The following is a 25,796-nucleotide window of genomic DNA, read 5'->3' as shown; positions in this document are numbered from 1 at the left end:
TAATTTTCTTCCTCCTGTCTTCATCTCCTTCCTTATCCATCTTGGATGGGAGGTCTAAGATTTTATTAAAGGACTGACTGATCAATAAGCTACAACCACAATTTGAAAGTAGTGATCAGTTCAAGCCAACAAACCGACCACTTTGGTGCACACATCTCACAATTTTGACGATTTGAGGTAGGAGATTCTCTACTTGTATGTATGTTTGATTTTGAGCTGCATTGTCATACCCTCTAGTAATCTATGATATAGATAAACATGTAACCTAGCCTAGAAACATCTATGACTATGGATCTACGTGAAAACATATTTTGAAAATCCAAAATTTGTGTTTTGGTAGTTCAGTTTTGAGAAAATTGGTGGAGAAAATCTAGTTTGAAGCCTTATTACAAAAATTGGTTTGAGAGATTAGGATATGTAATTTTATCTTAGATCTTGATTAAGTTCAATATATTTAATATAGGAAGGATGGAATGGTGTGATCAAAGCATGAGTTTTAATTCTGTAATTTTGTTTATGCCTAGATCTATGCTAAATTGTGTAACCATTTTATAGAAGGAATTAGGCAAAATCAGTTTTGAGTTTTATGTTTTATGTTCAAATTAGATTAACATGAGCATGTTAGTTGATTTATTTCATGTTAGTAATATGAATGAACATGATATTATATCTATAAATTTAGGATTTGAAGGCTTGATTGATTTCTATGTTGTTAATGCTTAGATGTAAGTTGGTAAATAGATCCATGAGTTATTTATGATTTACCAATGGGAGATGTGATTATTTTAATGTTTGGTTAGCATGACAAGTCTAAATACTTGTTGTAAAATACTATAATCAGGTCTAAAACATCAAATTTTATGGTTGACTATGTTTTGATATCATATTTAGTCTTGGTTTATAAATGCATTATGAGTTTTGAAATCCCTGTAATTCTGTTCATGTTTTTAACCCAACTAGTTTTAGAAATAATTTTGTATATCCTAGAATATGAATCCAAAAAATATAAATAAAAATACCGGGACAATTTACACATTCAGAGCTTGATTTTAGAATCTTGTTTTTCTTTGTTTGAGTTAGTTTTAGGGAGAAACATCCACTGTAACATAGATTAGTTTTTATGCTATGGTTACAAGAATGTCCTGGCTTGTTATTTTAAAACCTATGGAAACCTATCCAAAATAAATTAATTTGAATTGTGAAAAATCTGGGTTAAGGACAATACATAGTAGAATACTTTGTAAGAATAATTTTGTAAAAAGAGTTAACAGTAAGTCTTAGGAAATTCCCCAAGTTAGAAAAAATTTTGTAGTTTACAAAAATGGTCTATAATTTTTTAGAATAGTGTTTGATTACAGAATTTTTATAATTTTTTTATAAGAAGTGATTTTGGAGATATGTTTCTTGGGTTGTGTTTCTGACATGTTAGGGCAACCTCAATAAAAAGCTGAAGGTTAAACCTATTTTTTTAATTTTTGGTGGATTTTATAAAATTGGGTAAATAAAAATCTAAATTATTCCCAATTGTTTATCTTAATGCCTAAGCATCTTTTTGAATTGCTAAGAATGATGTGTAATGAATAAGACTTGATTTGTGATATTTGATGCAGGTTAATTGAGTATGTATCATGCATAATGAGGCATGATCTTGAAACAGATGAATGCATATGTACAACATATAATTGTGTGACTAAGTGAAGCATACAATTGATATGTTTACACAACAACATGGGGTCAATATGCCTTGTGAACGATTGTATGCACATAGGTGTGCATGATATGCTTGTGTGATAGCTTGACATGAGCAATGATGTTATTTTGCATATATGAAGTGAATATTCTTGTGATGCTATGCTTGGAATGTTGCATGAATAAGTTTGGATGATTAGCCTTATCATGATTGTAGTAGTGTATGTTGATTGTAGCTACTCATGAATTATAATGATAAGGACTAATCAAACTTATGCATGTTAGTGCCGTATACATATTGTTGCATATGAACCAAGTATATGGTTGTATGTTTGCATTGGCACACTTAACAAGAGAGTTAATCAAAAAAATAAAATATAAAAATTAATTCTCTTATGGCTTACTGAGAGAGAGTAAGCATGGTACATCGGGTGATGATGTGGGTATGTTACACAAGCACAAATGGTTGTTTTGTCTCCCACCCATGGAGTTAGGGGAGCTACCATGACTTTTTTGTGGTGTGGTAGGTAAGACTCATGAGAAAATACTAATATATCAGGTTAGGAGGATTGAAAACTCTCTCAAATTTAATGTCCCTCCTCCAGAAATATGACCAGTATTGGGGTGTAATATAGGTTAATAAATTACAATTGTATGAATGAATAAGCTTGGGTTGTACCTCCAAAACTTAGTAACTCTGTATTGTACCTACAAATGATTAGTAAAGCGAAACAAGAATGTGGAACACAAGTAGTTAGAAAATTGCATGCATCATTTAAGAAAGAAAATAATAATTAAAGACAAGAATTTATTCATGTATGAAGGATTCATACAACCAAAATGGTAAGTTCACACATTATATAAATGTTCATGCATAGGTATGATTTTGATGCAATGTTGCAAACCATAACATAAAATGAGTGTGCATGAATATGTCTTATCATTATGATATTTCTAATTTATAGCATATTGCATGATTATTGATTGCTAAGAATTATGCATGATTTATTGTGGTATGTTATATGTATTTTGAGTGAGGCTATGTCTTAATGTATGCTGATATTGTTTATGGATGCAAGTATGTTTATTTTCTACTCAGACTTGAGTTGTTTGACTCCTCTAATTTAACAATTTTTAGGTTCTAAGGAGGCAAAGCGATTTTTTTCTATGTAGCTGTGACATTGGACTTTGCTTGCTACCTGCCGAGGTGGTCATTTTTGTTTCCTCTCTTCAGGGACTTTTGGATTTGGATTTGAACATGATGTTTAGTGGTGGTTCCAGATCTGGACCGTTATGGATGAATTGAACTATTATGGATTATTTAATTCAATTCAATTCATATATTGATGATGTATTTTCCTTATTGCAGTTTAATTAGTAAATGGTTTGGTACAACAACTGTGATAATCCTGAATCAAATGTTTCTGCTGAGTTTTATAAAAAAACAATTCTTCAAAAAATCAAATAATAAATCGGGGGCGTTATACATGCTTCCAAAAGGAGTAGAGTTGATATGGATTCCTTCTTCGAAAAATGACCATACTGTACAGGTAATTTGACATGATTCTTTAAAAACCCAAAAAAAATTGCAATAAAATTGTACCGCCCGTCGAATATGTCCAATATCCACTTAATTCCAAAATTGCAGGTTTTTTCTATGCGAATTTAGATCTCACGAACTTGCATAAATTTATTTAAGAAACTGCACTTACCACTTACCACCAAATTCACATATATCTTATTCGCATATATGATAGGATATTGCATAAATTTATACCATTGTTCCATTTTGAGAAACCCCACTAAATTTGTAAATATCTTATTCGTATATACTACATGTTCTCGCATAACATAATTTGTGAATTCCCATATTTTGCAAATAGCGTACTTAACTATTTACGAAAACATGGCACATATGTGATATTGCTTATTTATTAGGAAATATTTTTTCCAATCATATATAAACCCGATGTGGTCTCCAACTTGATTATTTTTGCATAATCTAGGTTTTTTTTCTTTTGTCCCTAACCAGTGGTCCCCAATCTGCTTCCCTTCCAGCAACTATTTTTGTCAAATATTTTAGACAACTATTTCTGGAAAATATTTATCGGGGGCATTTCATTGTTGTTGAACCATCGACATCATGTTTTTTCGGTAAGCTCATTATGCCCTTTTGTTTAACGACTGAATTAAACACTATTCCATTTTTTAATGGCTGAATCAAATATTGATTCCATTTTGTTTAATAGATAAATCAAGCACTATTTCATTTTGTTTAATGGTTGAATGAATAAAACAATGTTCACTTTTTTTTTTAAATGCTTTTTGAAACACAAATATGTTGTTTGTTTTTGCAATGCTTGTTCAATATTTCCTGTATTGTTAGTGTAAAAATAAATAAATTTGTTTATTAATACAATATAGGCAATAATAAGAAAACTATGTTGAAGGGGACCACAACCACATCATCTAAAAATTCTCATGCACAACAACAAAAGCCAACAAAGAAGTATGAAGTAGGTTATCCTGGTAAAAGCATGGTTTGGTTTGCATAAGTGGGTAGAAAGGGAGCCATATCCATTGCCAAAAATGTGGGGGTTTGATGTTTTTCACAAAAAAAACACCATCGATAATCACATACAGCTACGTTCAAGCATTGAGCTACAAATTCCAAAGTGGCTTATATCTGAGGTAAAATGTGTAGAAAAAGTTAAGCAATTTGTAGGCATAATCTTGTCTCTCATCCTAGAAGCATCTAAGGATGGATAGGGTGGCTCATTGGCTGGCTAGAAGGTTGTTGCTAACCTCAATGCCAAGATAAATGAAGCTGGAGAAGCGGCCACCTGCAATGGAAGTGGTGAGAGGGCAGAGGAAGTACCTAACCAAGGGGTTGAGGTTAATATGGACCCTCCTCAAGAAGTAGATGTAAGTGAGGGTCATGTGGTTGGGTTGGATGTGAACACCGCCCAAGAGACCGTTGTTGCTCTCCATGCGCAAGAGAAAGTGCATGCTTTGACGAAGAGGTTGTGGCGGGGAAGAAGGTCCAGTGCTCGTGGATAGGTAAAAATTGATTGCAATTAACTAATTTCATTGATTAAATTGATATATATATATATATTATTGCTACTATACATGAATTAAATTGATTAGTTTGTCTTGTATGTCTGCAAAATATAAAAATTCATTACAATTGATTGATTTTATTGATTAAATTGATATATATATATATATATATATATATATATATATATATATATATATATACACTACAAGAAAATAGGTCATTATCGACAAAAAAATAGCAACGATAAATTATCATTGTCAATAACAATTTAATCCCGATGACATAATGTCATAATGAAAACAACTATTGTCGATGATATTTTATCATCGCTCTTATCAAGTCAGTAATTTGAACAAGAAGACACAAAAGATGGTTGGGAAGAGATATTATCATCAATTTTAAATTACGACGATAATTAATCATCACCAAAAATCTTTTATAATTATGATGATAATTAATCATCACCAATTACCAGATGATGATCATTATCATCGATTTTAAGCTACTGTAGCTAATGGATATTTATCATCGGTATTAGTAATATAGTCAATGAGGTTTATCGCCAGCTATGTCCATTTTTAAAATTTTGAAACTAACATAGCCGACGATAAATTATTATCACTATAGGAAAAATAGCCAATAATTTTTATCGGTTATATCTGTTTTTTATTTTGAAACTAACATAACTGACAATAAATTATCAGCAATATAATGAAAATAGCTAATGATTTTTAGCGTCTGCTGATGGTACTTTTATCGGTTGAAAAATTTAGAATTTTTTTCCCAATAAAAGCAAGTGAAAATCGTCCATCAAATACTAAAAATCGACTTTCACTGTTGTAGTGAGTCAAGTCGATCCACAGGGAATGGGAACTATTCAAAATCCTTAATCTAATCAAATTGCACTTTATTAATATTCAAACACAATAAAGATGAAAACTACACTGAATACAAGCATTCATATTACAAAACAAAAACAAAAGAATAAATAAAAATTCTAGCTAGCCAGCAGGAGCACTTGGAAATCTCAACTCAAATTTTGACTTCTTCTTAAGAGATATGCCTTCACATCTAAGATGCTGATCTTGACTTGAAGGTTGTGCATACCCTGCAGACACTCAAGAAACAAATGTTAGAATCATAGCTAAATAAGAATAAAAACTAAGACAGACTATACTAGATCTCTAAATGTATTACCTAATAGCCAAACATGATATCTGAATAAAGGGATGTTGCTACTGGGTTATAACAAACCTACTCTAATCACATGCATAACCGAAAATCAAGAAGAATAAAACAATTAAGGGAAATCCTTAAATGCAAATTAATACCTAAATCTAGAACAATCAAATCCAAATGGTTAAGGACCACATTCTGTGCTATGACACATCCTTAGTGGGGGTCACACAAGCTAAGTGTCAGTCAAGGATGAATGGCTTGTGGCTTATGTGGGTCCCTGAAAGAATACATATTGACTATAATTAGAATTAATAAAATAAATAAATAATAAAAGGAAAAGTAAAACAAATCTCTCTAACTAACTTAATTAATTCCACTAATCACAAGAAAATCTTAAAATTAATGACATGTTACCTAATTTAAGCAAATGTGGGGCCTACAAAAGTGACAGCTAAGAGAGAGATGGAAGGGATTAGAGATACGGGAGAGAGAGAGGAGTTGGTGTGTGGAAGAGAGGAGAAAAGGAAGGTTGACACACCTCGGGGCCCACACAAGATAATTCAAATTGATTCTACCTAAGATAAAGTTAATCTAATCACTTTGAATAAGACTTACTTTAATACAATGTTAGCTACAAATTAGGGAAAGCAATAAGTAAATAAAATCTACTTTCTAAAAACCACCAACTAAGACACTCTATAATTTAGGCGACTCATTAACCCACAATTTTCAACTTTCTGATTTAGTTCTTAAGTTACCCTAATTCACCTAAGGTAAGTCTAGGTTAATTATCTATATGGCAGTTACACAACAAATTCTATAAAACGTGAATCTATATTTAAGGCAATTGAAATTCAAGATCTTCTAAAAAAAATGGCAACTAACTCATGCCCCTACTAGTTAGGAAGTTCTCTTTTTTTTTCAACTTTTGACTCTTGACTAAGACTAACGCTAATGGATGTCCTTCAAGGAGGTCGACCTCCTTGAAGGCTATTCACAAAAAAAAATGAAATTTGAAATTTAAAACTAGTCAACACTTCCTAAAAATAAGCTACTATTTATTTTTTCCCTGAATGCCCATGGAAGAATACTCAATGCCCAAAAACTCCTTTACATGTATGGCCAAGACTGAAATTCGATTGAATGGACCAGAATATATGAATCGGTTGAAGGAGATGGCAACAGTGGAGGGCTGCAAGGTGGAGTAAGAAAGGGTTGTTGCAACCGGCTGAAACAGGTGGAGGAGGTTGTAGGAGTTGAAGGAGGCTGCAAGGTGGTTGCTGTTGCTGTGATGGAGGTGGTTGTAGCCACAAAGGAGAGCTTGGTGGCTGGAAGAGAGGGGAGAGAGAGGTCTGGAGAAGATGAGAGAGCTGGAGGGAAGAGAGAGCCGTGTGATCTCTTTGGGAGAGAGGCTTTTATGTCATACTTAGGGAAAAATAAAAAAAGGACCTAGGTTTTAATGAATGATGGATTTTAGAAGGAGAGGTGTACGTGTATTGCTTTTTGGGGATAGAGGGAGGCAGTCGTATGGTGTGGTTTTTAGAAAGAAGAGGAAGGAAGAAATGGGAAAGAAAGAAGGAAGAAAGAAGAAGGAAAGAAAAGGAAGAGAAGAAGGAAAGAAAGAAAAGGAAAGAAGAAGGAGAAGAGAAAGGAGGAAGGGCTGGAAGTGGTGATATGTGAATGACAAAGAGGGAAAGAAAAGGAAGAAAGAAGAAGAAAGAAAGAAAAAGAAAGAATGGAAGACGGAAAAGAAGAAAGGAGAAGAAAGAAGAAAGGAAAGAAAAGAAAGAAAGAGGAGGAAAGGAAGAAAGAAAAGGAAAGAAGGAGAGAGGGGGGTGGAGGCTTGGTCGACCACCTTGGTGGGTCCCACCTCCTTTCATAAAAAATAGGAATTAAAATAAAATAAAATGAAAGACAATAGAGAAAAGAGAGAGATATATAATTTTTTTTATTTTAAAATAAAAATGTAGATGTAAATGAAGGAGCCATCTCAGAGTGGGCGCACTTTCCAAATTTGAAATTCATTTTGAGGATCATAGAGGTAGAATAGTCTTTTTAGAAAATTTCTGGATGAAATGAGCTATTTTTGGAAGTTTTTGAAACGAGCTCAGAATTTGAAGTTTCATACCCCATTGCGAAGCAAATCCAGTTTAGAATTTGAAAATTTGAGTTTGAAAGAAATCCAGATTGTTTTTCTCGAGAAAATATTTCCAAATTTAGAATCCCAGGGGTAAAAATGTCAGTTTTGGAAAGCCAAGGTTTGAAATTGATTTCTAAAAGCTTTTAAAACTCAATCTGGATTGAAATTTATAAAACTGGAGTTCTGGACTTCGAAAATGAAATGAAATGTGATAAAATATTATGAAATGCTGAGAAATGATATGAAATGATGATAAATGATACGAAATGCAAACCCTGAATAAAGAATTTTGGATATTAGACTTTGACTGACAATTGTACTAGTTCAAAAGTGTTAAAATTGATAAAATTTGCAAAATGGTTCAAGAAATGGTTTTCGAGCTATACCGGGCCAGAGTGACACTAAAAATTGGGGTTTGAGCTGATTTGAATTAGAATGAACTAGATTGAGCTAGGTTTTAGAGTTTCAGAACTCAACTGAACTGACAAGACACTGACTCAACTGAACTCTTCGACTAAATTTTCAAGAAAAGCTGTCATTTTTAGAGAAATGGTACGGAATGGTCACTAGAGTGAAGTGAATTACAAACCAGAGTTGGGTTTAAGATGGGACAAAGATCAGTAATACTGATATGAACTAAAATTGAATCTCAAACACTAGCTCAACTGGCTAGACTCAACTCAATTCCAACTGAAATGGGCTAAAATGGGCTCCTGGGCACTTGGAAATGGTTTTGAACTAAAACTGAAGCACTTGAACTTCTGGTGAGCTCAAGCTAGACTCAGAGGAATATGACTGACTGTAAATGACTAACTCGGAGACAATTGGTTTGGATTTGAGTGAGAAATGAGCTCATTTCTGAAGAAATGATCCCATTTTGGCAGGAATGGTCAGAAATGGAAATGGTCTGTTCATTGTGAGCTCAAATGATCTTGAAATGACTGATATTCTAATTACTATGAACTGACCAATGCGCTTGGTTGACTCCGACTGATTGGGGTCTGGGATGACCTAGGGGTAAAATAGTAATTTTCCTAATGAGAGTGGGTAAATGGTAATTTTCTGACACAGACTCGGGGTTGGACTCCTACACTGACCTAACAGGGTTGGCACTGCATAAGGGGTGTCTTCAAAAGTGGATGAGAAAATTTTAGGGTGTTTACAATAACTTGCATGCATCCACATAGTCACATTATTATCATCATCACAAGGATATGCGTAAATATAAAGTAGGATAGCATTGAAACATTTTCAATAAAATACGCAAGTCGGACCTTTCGATCCCTTAGCGTGTAGTCACATAGGCAAACACATCTCATTAATTAATCATTCACTCATGCTCCAACATTGGCACATCATTCTCTGTATATAATCAAACTTTTGCACTATATATAGAGTCTACACATTATTCATAAAGGTACACACATCCATGAATAAATTACGCAAGTAGTTGGAGTTCAGTCCTTAGACCGGTTCCAAACTTAAGAAAGATCCAACTCTTTCTTACTGTTACAAAGTTTACAAAAAAAAATCATTTCGTGAACAAAGCTAAATTTTAACAGTTTGAAGAAAATTTTGTCAGCTTTTCAAAGACACAAAGTCTTCCTAAAAATTCATTTGTATAAGAAAGTTATGAACATTTTAGTATAGACCTTTACTTTTCTATTTCAACTATCACAAAACAGTTCTCAATCCATGGAAAGAGCCCATAATTTCACAATAGATGTAAAATTTTGTTACCTTTCTAACTCAATAAACTGACTATCAAACCCGACTGGACGAGAGAGATACAAACGATTTATTGGTCGGGTGTCAGGCTGAGAATACGCAATACCGGGTATATCTATTAGGGTGGGGCCAAAATGGGTCACCCAAATCCATATCTCAAAATTTGTTGTCATGAATTAAATTAGAAAAATTATAAAAATCACACTACAATAAGCTAACATAATCAACAATGGATAAATCTATTTTTATCAGCCATTTGGCCAGAAAAACAAACTCTTCTTGCCAATGGCTTGATTCCTTAGAAATAATTTCGGTAAATTACATAATTTTATAAGTAAAACATGAAATTTTCCTAAGAATAAAAATAAAAAATTATGCAATAATTACAGAATATTAGCATGCACATACTCTATAAATTATAATTAAATTGTGCATGAACTTAATTAAGTATATCATGGTTTCTAATAAATTTACCAAAGTTTTTTCTAAGAAATCCGATAAAACCAAATATGTAATATCTCAAGATTTTTTACCATGGTTTCTAATAAATTTACCAAAGTTTTTTCTAAGAATGTTCTACTAACCCAAACCAAGATTTATGGAAAAGTCAAGGCATAACCTAAGCATTTTGAAATTTTACAATTTTACTTTCTGAGAAACTGATTTTTTTGGAAAAATACATTTTCTAATATGGTTTTCTCTCAAAAACCTATTCTATTTTCATACTTTGATAGCCCTAAGCCAAACCCATGTGTGGGAGGCTGAGTTTTAGGGTCTATACTTATGGAAAATCTATGGAATTTGTGCCATGAATTTCATTTCAAAAGTAGAGCATAGATCCCTCTACCTCTTTTAGCAAAATTCTATCCTACGCGCGTAAAGTGTTTTCCTTGCACGAACTGGCTGTTCCACATGAACCATGGCTTCACACCCAACCTCCTAGAGCTTCCTTAAAACACGTGGAACCCTCCCTTGCTGAGCCAAGCGTGAAACACTAAAGGCTTGGTGTAGGGAAAAGAGAGAGAAGAGAAGGGAATTTGGGAGAGAGAAAGGGATTTGGAAAAAAAATAAAGGGGGAACAAATGGGGGGGCATGAGCCCCTCCTCCTCTTTTATATACCTTATATTAGGTTAAGGGTTGGGGCTAATCTCAGCTCTGGATTTAATCTTGGCTAAGTTTCTAAATCTAAGTTTAAATTGATTGCCTTTCCTCTTTTTTTTTTTTTAAAAAAAAAATCTTATTTATTTGTTTTTATAGAATAGTATATAGTGTATATACTATATATATTATGTACTATATTTATTATATTATATGCTACATAAATAAGGAAGGGGTGGGTCAACCCTCATGGGTTGGCCTCCCTTTCCTTTTTGAAGAAATTTTCAACTTGTTTGCTTGGCAAGCAAGTTGACTAGATATTTTTTTCTTCTTTTTCTTCTTTTTTTCCTTTTTCCTTTCTTTCCTCTTTCTTTTTTTTTTTTCTATTTTCCTATCTTGGTCCAGCCCTCTAGAGAGCTCTAGAGTTGACACCCCCCCCCCCCCTTATGGGTCTTTGTTTTGGAAAAAAGAAGTTTTGACTTTTCCCTACCCCACATGTTATTTGGTAAGTTTATTTTTAAACATTTATTTTCAAGTTTTCTTTATATACTAATTTTTTATTTTAAACTTTAAATTGTAGTGCCACATAGGATGGAAAAGCCCACCTATGGACTCCTACCAATATATACAATTCAATTAACTTTTGAGTTTTGGTGACACATGAAATATACATTATTTTTATACATTATTCATGAATTTTCATATAATTTCAAGGTATAAAACCCATGTATTGATGTATTTAGGTAAAAAAAAAAGCTACGGTTCAAATTTCACTCAAATCAGAGTTAAAATAAGAAAATTAAAGCATTTTTAGGGTTTTTGATCAATTTTTGATGTAGATTGAGTCCAGATCCGACTTAAGAGCTCAAATTTGGATCATGGACTGGATCCAAACCTTAAAAATCCATAAACCCACTCACTCTAGAGTTGAATCTTTGAATATTTTCTGAAAACCCCCTCTTTATAATGAATTTAGGTACCTAGTTGTAAATATTAACTAGTTTAGCATTTAATTAAAACTAACTTTTGTATTAGGTGGCTTTTTGAATTAGGAACAACTAGGGGTATAAAAGGCTTAAGAAAAGTTGGGCTGACATTTTTGGATGTTTGGAAAATTGTCTCTCTCTCCTCTCTCCTCTCTCCTCTCTCCTCTCTCCTCTCTCCCTCTCTCCCTCTCTCTCTAATTCACACAGCCCCATTTGCGTGTTCTTCTTCTTCCTCCTTTCTTTTTGTGTTGTTTCTTTTTTTTGTTGGTTGTTGTGTTCTCTTGCAGATGATGCAGATTGAAGGTGATCTTCTCCTCAGTGGTGTGTCGTCTGCATCAACGAGGAACAATCATGCTCTTCCCCCACGTGTCTCTCTTCCTTTCTTCCCCGATTCCTTCTCTAAATCAGTTCCTCAATGAGTGCAACAACGAGGGAAACATGGCAGACCATAAAGAAACGTGATGGGCATGCTTTTCAATTCCACTAATCGCTCTTCCTACCCCCTCCATTGTTGGACAACCCATGAGGTGAGTCTTTCTCCTCCTTATTCTTCTATAGATTAGATCGAGTCCACTCGTGTCGAGTCAAGTTGGGCTTAAGGCTTTTTATTTTCTGATTTATTTTTTTTACAGCAAGTACATGTATGTAATTCCAGTTTTCTTTTTGTTTTAAGATCAAGTTTGGTCTTACTTTAAGCGTCAACCCATTTTAAGTTTTGTCTTTAGCCAAATTACAAAAATCAGTTATACATAGTCTAACCGGTTTTGATATTTGCTAAGTTTCGAGTTCTGTTTTTTTTTTCTGCAGATAACAGTAGGTTAATAATGTATTTTAACAGTCTAAGGTCGAGTTTAGTCATGGTTTAGCGTAAATAGAAAATTAGTTTTTGATTTGTTATAAATTTTTCTTTATTGAAAATCATTTTTTTTGTTAGGTAAAATCGCATTCTTGTGTTTCAAGGGCTGTCATCTTCTCCAAGAAGATGACAACCATTATAGGTTCAGCAAGGTTTGAGTGAATTTTAGTAAAGTCCAATTTAGCTTAGTATTTCTTAGTATGTATTCAAGGCATTTATGACATGATTTCTTATTAGGTATTAAGTAGGTAACTTAACATAGGCAATTTCAATTGAGTCAAAATAGCCATTCACGTGTGTTAGTTATATTCCGTGTTTTGTTTGTGCATTGAGTATTATTGTTTCATTATGTTAGCATATAGTTAGTTTAGGTTAGTATCATTTTAGGTTTTTTGAATTTTGAAAGAAGGGTAGTTTTGGAAATTCAAAGCAATTGGCAATTTGGGTAATTTGTGGGGGTTTTCTAAAAATGGTGAAATCAAATTAGGGAAAGTCTTTGGCCACATTCATGAGTCCAGCTAGGCGGATCTTCTTCTCTTTTTAATTTAGGCAATAGACTTGAATTTCAAATCTATTCCTAATGTCTTCTTGAATTGATTTAGAAAGAATATCAAATTTTTAATCAAGTCAAAAAAATGTGTGGGCCCATTTGGGCTGATGTTTTTTACTTTGAAAAGTCAAGACTCCTTCTTAAGGTAAGATTGAATGGGGCCCACCTAATTCCAAATCAGCCAATACGTATCAATGATCGCTTTCATTTAGCATATAGTATAATGTATTTAATTGCATATTTTAGTGATCTTTCAGGTAAGTTTGACTTGACATTTTTTTAGCATTGCATATCATTTCCTATTTAGCTTTGCATATTAGTCATGTTAGCTATATCTTGGTCATTAATGTACATTGTATTTTTTAATTACTTAACTATTAAGTAGGTCCCACATAGGGGATGGCTTACCTTAGTGCATATGCTTCATTTCAAATTTGAGTGGTAAGTAAGTTGTGCATGTGGTAGATTATTATTTAGTATTTTGGATTGTCTACGGTGTAAGTAGAGTTCATATAAGCATGTCTGGAATTTCGACTGAGGTACATTAGCATTAACATATAATTGTTAGTCATTTTAGTGTTAGCTATTTGTTGCTTTAGCATTAACTTGTTATTTCTTTCAACTAACTTAGGTTTTGATTTTAGAGTAATGTTTTTAGTACAATTAATTCTATTTATTGTATTTCAACAACATATCAGTAGAGTGTTATATCTGTTTATTGCAGTTCCATCGAGTCAATAGTGCATGAACCGTTTGAGTAATAGTGAATTGAATATCTAACCCAAAAATTGTTGTGTATTGCACTCATCATTTTGTGTGCAATTTTTCAAGGTTTTTCTAAAAAATCAGTTCTATCCTCTTCATTCATGTGTCTACTATCTGAAAACAAAAATTCAACTCATTTGAAGTTGATTTGGTTAGATTTTTAAACATTTTTCAAAAACTGTTTTTTCGGAATTTTGAATTTTGGGACAGGCAAGTTTCCATAATTTTCTTGATTTTGAAATACTTATATTTGGAGCTTTCAAATGAATATTTAGATTCTGTAAAAAGGGTCAGATTATTGCACGTGTCAGGAATCAAACAAAACAAAATTTAGAATTTTTTGGATCTGTTTTGACCCTTCAAACCACTTGTTTTTGAAGACTCATCAGAAAGTGAGTCTTGCACTATATCGAGGACCAAACAGACATTTCACTAATTAATTAGTTTACTATAATTTTTCATATTTTTCTGTAGCATAGTTAACATAATTATAGTAGTTAGTTTAGTTAGTCGAGCATACATTAGTTAGTTTAATTAGAATCTCTATTTTTGCCTATTTTTATTTTAATTACAATTTAGTTTTTCATAATCATTTTTAGAATTAGAACTAGTTATATTTTTTAATTAATTGTAGTATTTCCATTACTGACTTGTTATTTTATGTTGTTTAGGTTGACAAGTCTCTACAGGTTAAAGGTTAATTACGTTAAGTATGAGAAAGTTATAGTTGGTGAAATGATGAAAATGCCCCTACGACCTAGATAAAGCTTGAGCAGCCGTATTTAGAATTAGTTGTATTTAATTTTTATTTTATGACTTAATTGTAGTTGTTTTAATTCATTGTAGACAATTGTTATATTAATAAATTGAAATTTTTAGATTTAATTGAAATATCATCCTGTTTCTTGTGGATTCGACCTGTACTCGCCATGAAAGTAGAAAGTCGGTTTTTATATTTCGTTGTCAATTTTCTAAAGTTTTTATTAAAAAATATGTTTTAAAAATACCATTGCAAAAGTACTACCAAATTTTTTGGCGCCGTTGACAAGGAACGACGATTGATATTCATTATTTCTAATATTTTAGTTTATTAATATTTAGTTATTTAATTTTATTTTTTAGTTAGTAGGATTAGTAAGTGAATATAGGTTTTCACTTAGTTAGTACATATAGGATTCACGTACTTCTTTTCTAGGATTCACTGAATTGCATGCTTACCGAAGCAAGTAGACAGGTGGGTTTTAGAGAACATAGTTAGTGATTTCCTGTATTTGCTAATTTTGTGAATTAGTGTAGATTATGTTATTTACATTTCGTAGATTAGCTAAATTGTTCTGACTTTGCTTAGATTAGTTTTTATTGTTATTTACTTAGTGTTTCTATGATTTTATTTTTTTTATGTGCTTAATTTAGGTAGATTAGATTTAGTTGATCCATACACCTGGTATTAGTACCAGTGTATGCAGGGATGAAGAACTTTAGGAGCTCCACTTCACCCATTTGACCCAGAATCAGAGTGTATCCTAAGAAGATCTAGAAGTCTGGATTGGATGGCGAAGCAGATGGAGCAGCGAATTGAACCCCACCCTTTAAGAGATTTCTTTATCTCTAACCAGTACACTCAGGTGTCAGCCATTAGGAGACCTAAGATAGAAAGCACCTCAATATGAGATCAAGGCCAACATTATTCAAATGCTACCATCATTCTATGGCCTTGCTCATGAGGACCCATATAGGCATCTCGATGAGTTTCTTGAGATTTGTTCAACGGTCCAAATCAATAATTTCAGAGACAATGCTGTGAAGCTAACACTCTTTTCATTCTCCTTGAAGGACAAGGTGAAGCATTGGTTCAAGACCTTGAACACGGGGCAAATCGAGACATGGATTCAATTGCAGCAGAAATTTCTTAAGTATTTTCCCATTAGTCGCACGAACCAATTTAGGCGAGCCATCACCAACTTTTTGGAGATGGATGGTGAGCAATTTCACTAGACATGGGAATGTATGAAGGACCTGCTTAGGAAATTTCCACATCATCAGGTACCTAGATGGCAGATAGTGCAAAGTTTTTATGATGGTCTGTCTGAGAGGAACAAACAAATGATTGATTCATCTTGTGGTGGTACATTCATGTTGAATAGCAAAGATGAAGCGTGGGGGTTATTTGAGACATTAACTGAGAACTCCCTACACCACACAACTTCGACTTCAGCATCTCGTTCTAAGACGATTCAACCGAGTGGTCCTAAGAAGGGTGGGCTGCTAGAGGTAGGTTCTACTGATGTGATTCGGAGTAAGGTCGATATGCTTGTACATAAGTTGGACTAACTTCTTTCTGAACCATCCCATCAGCAAACAGTGTGTACTCTTTGTGCCAGTCTAGCACATCATGTCACTGAGTGCCCTTTGGTAGCTTAGTATTCTGAATTTGTTCATGAACAAGTTCAGGCTGCTCAGGGGTTCGCCAAACCCTCGAATGACCAATTTTCATCTACATACAATTTAGGTTGTAGGAACCACACTAATTTTTCATGGCAAAACCAACAAGCCTCAGTCCCTGCCCCTCTGTCTCACCAGGTTAGGCCTAATACATTCACTCAGTCATATCAGAGGCCCAATCACCCCCAACCCTCTCCTACCTTTCCCATGGTTACCCCTTAGGAGACAGCTTCACAACTATCTTTTGAGGAGAAAATTCTTCAAGTATTGCAGGAGGTAAAAACCTCCAGTCATAATGCTATGGAGAAATGTAACCACATGCTCAACTCTCATTCCCATTCTATAGCCAAGCTTGAAACGCAGATGGGCCAGTTAACAGATGCATTGATGAGGAGAACAGAGGGTAGTCTGCCAAGCCAACCTGTAATGAATCCAAGGGCAAGGAACTTTTGGCTTCTGAGCTGAATATGCCAGAACTCCATTGAGGAATAGGACAGAATCAAAGCAGAGGTTTGTGTATCATATGTATATAGCAGGAATAACATTTATTTTTCATTATGTGTTTGTTTTTGTTTTTATTTGGACCATTTCTGTCAGTCATGCATGATTGCATACTTGATGTTTAAGTGTACGAGTTACATGTTACCAGACACAAGACACGACTTCAGAAGCATATCATTGGCCAAACCAGCAGAAAACTATGCATTCGTATATACATAGTGGTGGTGCGAAGTCAAGGCAATTATCAGCTCAAGAGGCCCTACACACAATTAGGTTGTATCTTTCTTTTCTCTCATATTTATTTTATTGTTCTTTAGTGTGCATTTGCATGTTTGCATTTTTGTATGTCAATAGGAACAGTGTCATTCAAGCATAGGGGGATGGTATTAGATGCACACTCAAAAAATTTTCTGTTCAGGTAGTTGTTCGATAAAAACTCCTAAAATTAGGCTGCTAAGAAAAAAGTTGTAAGCATATACGAATGATTTTACATAATCTGATAGTTTTAGAAATTTTTAAGCCCCATGTGATTTTTTTTTTCTGAACTAATCTAAAAAGATTGGTTATTTATGTAAATTTCAAAGAAAAGCCAGTATTTGAATGTTAGAGTTGTTTTGAATCATAAGTATAAGTATGCACAGTCTGCTTTTAAACTACTAAGCAAATGAAAAATATAAATAAAAATGAGCTTAAAAGAAAAAAAGCATATGTTTAGTTGTTGATGTCTTCGCAATCCCTAGTAGCTGAGCTTAGACACAAGTTGAAGTGTTTGAGTCTCATGACAAAAAGGATAACAAAAAAATTTCTTCTTTGTCTAGTTGATATATGTGGCCTATTTGGTTTAAGCAAGTAGAGCCTAAAGGGTGTTTATACCTGGTGCACTAAAACCACCTGGTTTGGGAGCCACCGACTTGAAAGCTCGTTACATGGACTTCATAGAAAACCTAATAGATATAGACATTGCACATAACAAGAAGAAGACTGTACATAAACTATGAAAATGGAAGGTCTAGTGACTCAAACAAGTAAGTCTGAGGGATACTCTGTATCTGGTGCCCAAAGGTCGTCTGGTCTGGGAGTCACTGACCCAAAGCTTGCTACACGGGTCACAAAAACTGGAAATTTGAAATAGTGCTCAAGTAAAAAATAAAAAATATGAAAATTGAAAATCTGAAGAAAAAGAATAAGAGCTTAATGAAAAATTCATTGCTTACGAATAATTATGAAAAACTGTGCAGAAAACATACAAGGGATGATAAATGAACAATAACATGATAATACAGGATTTTCTGATGAAAAATCATAGATAATTATAATTTTCAGAAAAGTGAAACAAAAAAAGTTTTTACTGTAGAGGCATGTAAATTCTAAAATTGTCACGAGAATGTAAATTACATGAAATACTTGCTTGAACTAATTTCTTAACTACCTAATATTTTTTAAAAAGAATTTTTATTCATGCATGACATAGATGTTTGTGGGTAGCATCACTGCAAACCCACACAAGACTTTACTCATCCACTGGGGTAACCCATGGGTTTAAAGGGCTTGTTGCATGAGCTAAATACAGCCATGATTACTATGAAAGTGAGTTACAATTTTTTTTTTATTTATTCATTACATGCATTCTTTATTTGTAGTTCTTAGCATGCTAATTTTCTTTAGTAGTTTGTTAAGGGACTAATAAACATTCAAGCATAGGGGTATTTGATAATGCAAGAAATGCATATAATTTTCATGCATTTTTGCATAATTTCAAGGTGTAGAACTCATGCATTGATATATTTAGGTACAAAGAGGCTACGATTTAAATTTCACTCAAATGAGAGTTAAAATGAGGAAAACAAAGCAATTTTAAGGTTTTGGATCAGTTTTCAAGGTAGATTGGGTCCAGATCCGACCAAGAGCTCAAATTTTGATCATTAACTGCATCCAAACCTTAAAAACCCATAAACCCATTCACTCTAGAGTTGAATCCTTGAATATTTTCCAAAAACTCACTCTTTGTAACGAATTTAGGTACCTAGTTGTAAATATTAACTAGTTTAGCATTTAATTAAAACTAACTTTTGTATTAGATGGCCTTTTGAATTAGGAACAACTAGCGGTATAAAAGGCTTAAGAAAAGTTGGGCTGATGTTTTTGGATGTTTGGAAAAATTGTCCCTCTCTCTCCTCTCTTCTCTCTCCCTCTCTCTTTCTTTCTCTCATTCACACGTCCCCATTGGCGTGTTCTTCTTCTTCCTCTTTTCTTTTTGTGTTGTTTCTTTTCTTTGTTGGTTGTGGTGTTCTCTTGCAGATGTTGCAGATCGAAGGTGAGCTTCTCCTCAGTGGTGTGTCATCTGCATCAACGAGGAACAATCATGCTCTTCCTCCACGTGTCTCTCTTCCTTTCTTCCCCGATTCCTTCTCTAAATCAGTTCCCCAATGAGTGCAACAACGAGGGAAACATGGCAGACCATAAAGAAACGTGATGGGCATGCTTTTCAATTCCACTAACCGCTCTTCCTACCCACTCCATTGTTGGACAACCCATGAGGTGAGTCTTTCTCCTCCTTATTCTTCTATAGATTAGATCGAGTCCACTCGTGTCGAGTCAAGTTGGGCTTAAGGCTTTTTATTTTCTGATTTATTTTTTTTACAGCAAGTACATGCCTGTAATTCCAGTTTTCTTTTTGTTTTAAGATCGAGTTTGGTCTTACTTTAAGCGTCAACCCATTTTAAGTTTTGTCTTTAGCCAAATTACAAAAATCAGTTATACATAGTCTAACCGGTTTTGATATTTGCTAAGTTTCGAGTTCTGTTTTTTTTTTCTGCAGATAACAGTAGGTTAATAATGTATTTTAATAGTCTAAGGTCGAGTTTAGTCATGGTTTAGCGTAAATAGAAAATTAGTTTTTGATTTGTTATAAATTTTTCTTTATTGAAAATCATTTTTTTTGTTAGGTAAAATCGCATTCTTGTGTTTCAAGGGCTGTCATCTTCTCCAAGAAGACGACAACCATTATAGGTTCAGCAAGGTTTGAGTGAATTTTAGTAAAGTCCAATTTAGCTTAGTATTTCTTAGTATGTATTCAAGGCATTTATGACATGATTTCTTATTAGGTATTAAGTAGGTAACTTAACATAGGCAATTTCAATTGAGTCAAAATAGCCATTCACGTGTGTTAGTTATATTCCGTGTTTTGTTCGTGCATTGAGTATTATTGTTTCATTATGTTAGCATATAGTTAGTTTAGGTTAGTATCATTTTAGGTTTTTTGAATTTTGAAAGAAGGGTAGTTTTGGAAATTCAAAGCAATTGGCAATTTGGGTAATTTGTGGGGGTTTTCTAAAAATGGTGAAATCAAATTAGGGAAAGTCTTTGGCCACATTCATGAGTCCAGCTAGGCGGATCTTCTTCTCTTTTTAATTTAGGCAATAGACTTGAATTTCAAATCTATTCTTAATGTCTTCTTGAATTGATTTAGAAAGAATATCAAATTTTTAATCAAGTCAAAAAAATTTGTGGGCCCATTTGGGCTGATGTTTTTTACTTTGAAAAGTCAAGACTCCTTCTTAAGGTAAGATTGAATGGGGCCCACCTAATTCCAAATCAGCCAATACGTATCAATGATCTCTTTCATTTAGCATATAGTATAATGTATTTAATTGCATATTTTAGTGATCTTTCAGGTAAGTTTGACTTGACATTTTTTTAGCATTGCATATCATTTCCTATTTAGCTTTGCATATTAGTCATGTTAGCTATATCTTGGTCATTAATGTACATTGTATTTTTTAATTACTTAACTATTAAGTAGGTCCCACATAGGGGATGGCTTACCTTAGTGCATATGCTTCATTTCAAATTTGAGTGGTAAGTAAGTTGTGCATGTGGTAGATTATTATTTAGTATTTTGGATTGTCTACGGTGTAAGTAGAGTTCATATAAGCATGTCTGGAATTTCGACTGAGGTACATTAGCATTAACATATAATTGTTAGTCATTTTAGTGTTAGCTATTTGTTGCTTTAGCATTAACTTGTTATTTCTTTCAACTAACTTAGGTTTTGATTTTAGAGTAATGTTTTTAGTACAATTAATTCTATTTATTGTATTTCAACAACATATCAGTAGAGTGTTATATCTGTTTATTGCAGTTCCATCGAGTCAATAGTGCATGAACCGTTTGAGTAATAGTGAATTGAATATCTAACCCAAAAATTGTTGTGTATTGCACTCATCATTTTGTGTGCAATTTTTCAAGGTTTTTCTAAAAAATCAGTTCTATCCTCTTCATTCATGTGTCTACTATCTGAAAACAAAAATTCAACTCATTCGAAGTTGATTTGGTTAGATTTTTAAACATTTTTCAAAAACTGGTTTTTCGGAATTTTGAATTTTGGGACAGTCAAGTTTCCATAATTTTCTTGATTTTGAAACGCTTATATCTGGAGATTCTAGATGAATTTTTAGATTCTGTAAAAAGGGTCTGATTCCTGCACATGTCAGAAATCAAACAAAACAAATTTTAGAATTTTTAGATTTGTTTTGCCCTTCAAACTGCCTATTTTCAAAAACTTGCCAGAAAGTGAGTCATGCACTATATCGAGGACAAAACAAATATTTCACTAATTAGTTAGTCTGTTGTAATTTTTCATATTTTTTATTAACATAGTTGGCATAATTACAATAGTTAGTTTAGTTAGTTGAGCATACATTAGTTAGTTTAATTAGAATCATAATTTTTGCTTATTTTTCTTTTAATTACAATTTAGTTTTTCATAATTATTTTATAGTTTTGAATTAATCATAGTATTTCCATTACTGACTTGTCATTTTATATTGTTTAGGTTGACAAGTCTTCTACAGGTTAAAGGTTAATTACATCAAGTACAAAAAAGTTATAGTCAGTGAAATGATGAAAATACCCCTGTGACCTGGATAACGCTTGAGCAGCCGCATTTAGAATTAGTTGTATTTAATTTTCATTTTGTTACTTAATTATAGTTGTTTTAGTTCATTGTAGATAATTATTATATTAATAAATTAAAAATTTTATATTTAATTGGAATATCATATCATTCCTTATGGATTCGATTTGTACTCACCACGAAAGTGGAAAGTCATTTTTTATATTTGGTTGTCGATTTTCCAAAGTTTTTATTGAAAAATATGTTTTAAAAATACAATTGAAAAAGTACAACCAAGTTTCATTCCACTAAATTAATTCAAATTAAATTTAAATAGAATTTTATAAAAATACAAATATGAATTTATATGAAATATGAATCAATGAAATTTAAACTAAGCTTAAACATAACTAAATTCCATTTATAAATTTTTGAACTCTCATATATTTAAATTATTTATTTTAATTATCCCTTAAGGGTTAATTCAAATTTCTCAAAAATAATTTTTGAAAATTCGAACTCAATAGGGTCGATGAGACCCTTGGGCGTGTAGGGTATCTTTTTCACAATTAAATATTTTTTTCTAAATCCTACAAACCCTCAAGCATAGTGCCTAAGTCAAATTATCATTATAAAAATTTTCTTCTAAAAATATCATTTTCTCAAAAATGCATTTCGAAAATGATTTCTACCAGGGTCTGCAGGACTTGTCATTTTGAATATTTGATTTCATTTTGGTTTTCTCAAATCCCATTCGACTTTATGTTGATGAAATTTATCTGTTATTTTATTAAATTATATCTTTTTTAGAAATTTGATCCTGAATGTGAATTTAACTTAAATCAACATGAATCAACTTTATTTTTTCATAGGATATTTCTTATATTTTATTTTTGAATAATTTATATTTTTATACTTCTTTCTCATAAATTTATTATTGTTATTATTTTATTCATTAAAAATATCCAAAAGAATTTATAGGTATTATTTCTAGATTCAATCAAAGGTTTCAAATTCAAATTCCACAAAATATATAAATTATTGTATATTTCAAACTTGAATTAACATTCAGTTAAGTCTTAATTTATATTTGAATCAAACTTAATTCTAATTATAATATTTGACACACATTTACTAAATCCGAATACAAATCCAAATTCGATTGAAAATTAAAACCCTAATTTAGAATAAATTCTCCACTGGAAATTTATTCTCAATCCTAATAAATATTTTAATTCTAAATTAATTCTCATTTTTATCTCAAATAATATTTTAGCCTTAATTCAATATTATTTCTTATAAAATATCAAAAATTTATGAGTTTACATCATTCCCTCCTTAAAGAAATTTCATCCTCGAAAGCAGACAGTGTTTTCATATAGGAGTGGCTTTAGCCTGTCCGAGCACCATTCACCAGTCCTGAGTGAGGGACAACAAAAGTGAGAGAGACTCCCAACACCTGCATCCCAATGCATCAGAATTCTACTCATGAGTTTCTTCCCCCTACGCTACAGTCTATTGCAGAGGGTTCTTCAACCTTCGTGGGTGGAGAGGAGCAACCTTCCGTGCTCAAAATAGAGTTCCACAAAGCCAGATGTATCACTTGCCCTCTCCTTACAAGCCCTTGCTTTAATGTCGCATGTTTCACTTATTTAAATTAAATGTCTTGCATGCAACATTATGATTGAATCCATCATGAGGATTTAACCACTTTAGGGCAATGGATGTATTTATTAGAGCATTGCATGCGATAACATATTAATTCTCATGCTTTGCAAACACACATGCATGTACATAAGCAATGTGATAAACATTCATAACTTGCATGTGTCCACACATTCATATTATCATCATCATCGTAAGGATATGCGTAAATATAAAGTAGTGATAGCATTAAAATATTTATAATAAAATATGCAAGTTGGACCTTTCGGTCCCTTACTAAGCGCGTAGTCACATAGGAAAACGCATCTCATTAATTAATCATTCATTCATGCCTCAACATTAACATCTTATTCTCTGCATACAATCAGACTTTTGCACCATATATACAATCTGCACATTGTTCATAAAGGTAAGCACATCCATGAATAAATTATGCAAGTGGTTGGGGTTCAGTCCTTAGACCGGTTCCAAACTTGCGAAAGACCCAACTCTTTCTAACTGCTACAGATTTTACAAAAAAAAAAATCACTGATGAACACAGCTAAATTTTGCACAGTTTGAAGAAAATTTTGTCAGCTTTCCAGAGCTGCAAACTGTTCATAAAAATTCATTCATATGAGAAAGTTATGAACGCTTTACTATAGACCTTTAGTTTTCTATTATGATAGTTACAAAAGATTGCTCGATCCAGAAAAGAGTCCAAAATTTCATAATAGATTTGAAATTTTGTTCACTTTCCAATGCAATAAATCTCTTATCAAAAATCCTCTGAACGAGGGAGATATGAGAAATTTACCGGCCGGCTGTCAGGCAGAGAATACGTAATACCAGGTATATATATTCGGGTGGGGCCAAAATGGGTCACCTGAATCCATATCTCTGAATTTTTTTAGCATGAATTAAATCAAAAAATTTATAAAAATCATACTACACTAGGCTAACATAATCTACAATGGATAAATCTATTTTTCCCAGCCGTTTGGCCAAAAAAACTGATTTGTCTTGCACATGGCTTGATTCCTCAAAAATAATTTTGATAAATTACACAATTTAATAAGTAAAACATGAAATTTTCCTACAAATAAAAATAAAAAAATTATGCAATAATTACAGAATATCAGCATGCACATACTCTAAAAATTACAATTAAATTTTGCATGAAATTAATTAAGTATGTCATGGTTTCTAATAAATTTATCGAATTGTTTTCAAAGAAACTTGATAAAACCAAATACGTAATATCTAAGGATTTTGATAATGGAAATCCTTCAAATTTTTACAGAACGTCTATACTAACATGTTCTACCTACCCAAACCAAGATTTAAAGAAAAGTCATGGCAGAACCTAAGTATTTTGAAATTTTACATTTTTACTTTCTAAGAAACTAGTTTTTTAAGAAAAATACATTTTTTAATGTGGTTTTCTTTCGGAAACCTGTTTTATTTTCATACTTTAATAGCCCTAAGCCAAACCCACGTGTGAGAGGCTTGATTTTAGGGTCTATGTTTATGAAAAAACAATGGAATTTGTGCCATAAATTTTGTTTCACAAGTAGAGCATAGATCCCTCTACCTCTTTTGGTGAAACTCGATCCTACTCATGTAAAGTGTTTTCCTCCTACAAACCGGCTATTCCACACAAACCACGGCTTTGCACCCGACCTTTTAGAGCTTCCTTCACACACGTAGAACCCTCTCTTGATGAGCCAAGGGTGAAACACCAAAGGCTTGGTGTAGGGAAAAGAGAGAGAAGAGAAGGGAATTTGGGAGAGAGAAAGGGATTTGGAAAAAAAATAATGGGGGAACAAATGGTGGGGGAATGAGCCCTTCCTCCCCTTTTATAGACCTTATATTAGGTCAAGGGTTGGGGCTAATCTCAGCCCTTAATCTAATCTTGGCTAAGTTTCTAAATCTAAGTTTATATTGCTTTCCTTTTCTCTTTTTTTATTAATTCTATTTTCTTATTTATTTGTTTTTCTAGCATAGTATATAGTGCATATACTATATATATTATATTCTATATTTATTATATTATATGCTACATAAATAGGGAAGGGGTGGGTCGACCCCCATGAGTTGGCATCCCTTTTCTTTTTGAAGAAATTTTCAACATGCTTGCTTGGCAAGCAAGTTGGCTAGATATTTTCCTTTATTTTTTCCTTCTTTCTTTCCTTTTTCCATTTTTTCCTCTTTCTTTTTTTCCTTCTTTCTTATATTGATCCAGCCCTCTAGAGAGCTC

This window comes from Nuphar pumila, chromosome 9 (genome assembly GCF_984573655.1).
Source record: "Nuphar pumila chromosome 9, dmNupPumi1.hap1.1, whole genome shotgun sequence".
In the NCBI taxonomy this organism is placed as follows: Eukaryota; Viridiplantae; Streptophyta; class Magnoliopsida; order Nymphaeales; family Nymphaeaceae; genus Nuphar; species Nuphar pumila.
The sequence above is the reverse complement of the archived record's forward strand: the minus strand, read 5'-3'. Positions refer to the sequence as shown.